General features: G+C 58.1%; 1 non-coding gene across 1 annotated transcript in view; it reads right to left on the bottom strand.

The window, feature by feature from the left end:
* LOC126446715 (small subunit ribosomal RNA) overlaps positions 1 to 1,134 on the bottom strand; it is a 1,909-nt gene extending 775 nt beyond the window's left edge. The window contains exon 1 of the ribosomal RNA XR_007583421.1: positions 1 to 1,134. This exon is cut by the window's left edge and continues 775 nt beyond it. This is a non-coding gene — a ribosomal RNA (small subunit ribosomal RNA).
* Positions 1,135 to 2,296: the final 1,162 nt, after the last annotated feature.

The following is a 2,296-nucleotide window of genomic DNA, read 5'->3' as shown; positions in this document are numbered from 1 at the left end:
CTGGCATCGTTTATGGTTAGAACTAGGGCGGTATCTGATCGCCTTCGAACCTCTAACTTTCGTTCTTGATTAATGAAAACATACTTGGCAAATGCTTTCGCTTCTGTTCGTCTTGCGACGATCCAAGAATTTCACCTCTAACGTCGCAATACGAATGCCCCCGCCTGTCCCTATTAATCATTACCTCGGGTTCCGAAAACCAACAAAATAGAACCGAGGTCCTATTCCATTATTCCATGCACACAGTATTCAGGCGGGCTTGCCTGCTTTAAGCACTCTAATTTGTTCAAAGTAAACGTGCCGGCCCACCGAGACACTCAATAAAGAGCACCCTGGTAGGATTTCAACGGGGTCCGCCTCGGGACGCACGAGCACGCACGAGGCGGTCGCACGCCTTCGGCTCGCCCCACCGGCAGGACGTCCCACGATACATGCCAGTTAAACACCGACGGGCGGTGAACCAACAGCGTGGGACACAAATCCAACTACGAGCTTTTTAACCGCAACAACTTTAATATACGCTATTGGAGCTGGAATTACCGCGGCTGCTGGCACCAGACTTGCCCTCCAATAGATACTCGTTAAAGGATTTAAAGTGTACTCATTCCGATTACGGGGCCTCGGATGAGTCCCGTATCGTTATTTTTCGTCACTACCTCCCCGTGCCGGGAGTGGGTAATTTGCGCGCCTGCTGCCTTCCTTGGATGTGGTAGCCGTTTCTCAGGCTCCCTCTCCGGAATCGAACCCTGATTCCCCGTTACCCGTTACAACCATGGTAGGCGCAGAACCTACCATCGACAGTTGATAAGGCAGACATTTGAAAGATGCGTCGCCGGTACGAGGACCGTGCGATCAGCCCTAAGTTATTCAGAGTCACCAAGGCAAACGGACCGGACGAGCCGACCGATTGGTTTTGATCTAATAAAAGCGTCCCTTCCATCTCTGGTCGGGACTCTGTTTGCATGTATTAGCTCTAGAATTACCACAGTTATCCAAGTAACGTGGGTACGATCTAAGGAACCATAACTGATTTAATGAGCCATTCGCGGTTTCACCTTAATGCGGCTTGTACTGAGACATGCATGGCTTAATCTTTGAGACAAGCATATGACTACTGGCAGGATCAACCAGGGAGCTGCGTCAACTAGAGCTGAGCAGCCGGCCGCCCGGGAGTGTGTCCCGGGGGCCCGCGCGAACACGCAAGCGTCCGCTCAATTATTCTGCAAACAGGAGGAGGCTGAGCTCCCCTGCACAACACACCTCGAAACCCTCTCAGGTCCCGGCGGCGCGCAGCGCCGTCCTAAGTACTTGGTCGGGTTCGAGAGAGGCGCAATCGCCCGGAGTTAGGCGAGTAGACGCTTTAGGTGCGACCACCCGTGCTCCCAACTGAGCTTGCCGCTGCCGACAGAGGCCCGGGAGCGTGCTGTCGTGGCATTGCCGGCGGGAGACAACACGCGCCACCTACGGTGACCGGCAGCTCCAACGCCAGCGCCACAGAAGGACAAAAGCCCTACTTGGGTGCCGAAGCGAACTCTCCCAGCACAGCGCACGCGCCAACACGTCCGCACAGCTGCGATACAAACCACCTGCGAGAACCGCTGGGGCGACCGAGCAGCAGACGGCGTCGCGGCGCCGAGCGCCGGGCGGCGGCGCATCCTCAGCGCACAAAGTCCTCAATCGGACCAGCACACTGCAGATGGCCACCGCGCTTCGCACCGGGCCCGCGAGGACCTACTTTGGCCGCAAGGCGCCGCGAGCAGGGGGCGCCGGCGCGCAGCTGCGCCGCCTGCCGCGTCCGTCGGCCGGCGCGCCTGCCACCGGCCGCCCCCACCAGCCGGCTGTAGCGCGTGCGCCCACGCACCGCGCTGCCAGCACGCCGGGCGGCCCCCCCTCACCGGCCGGGGACGGTCCCACCCAGCCACCGCCGCGTATCGCCTCACACCCAGATCCCCTTTCACGTTCGTGGGCATGGTGGGTCCCCTTTCACGTTCGTGGGCATGGTGGGTATCCCTGAAACAACCGGTTAATAGCTCGACCGATCGTCGCCAACACTGATTCACCTCTAGCGAGAACAACCGCACCACAACGGGTTACCGGTTGTTCATTTGCGTAACGTCACCAGCAAACGTACACGTCCATCGCCATTTGCAACGAGTATTGCATGCCTGTGTCAGGTGTCACAACACACTACGTCTGCCCACATAGACGCAACAACATGTGCACGCCTAGAGAACACGTGGAAGGTAGACCCCGTACGTATGCGGTGTCCATTGCGCGAACGACTGTCAGCCCGCCT

This window comes from Schistocerca serialis, unplaced genomic scaffold, assembly GCF_023864345.2.
Source record: "Schistocerca serialis cubense isolate TAMUIC-IGC-003099 unplaced genomic scaffold, iqSchSeri2.2 HiC_scaffold_417, whole genome shotgun sequence".
Lineage (NCBI taxonomy): Eukaryota > Metazoa > Arthropoda > Insecta > Orthoptera > Acrididae > Schistocerca > Schistocerca serialis.
The sequence above is the reverse complement of the archived record's forward strand: the minus strand, read 5'-3'. Positions and strand labels throughout refer to the sequence as shown.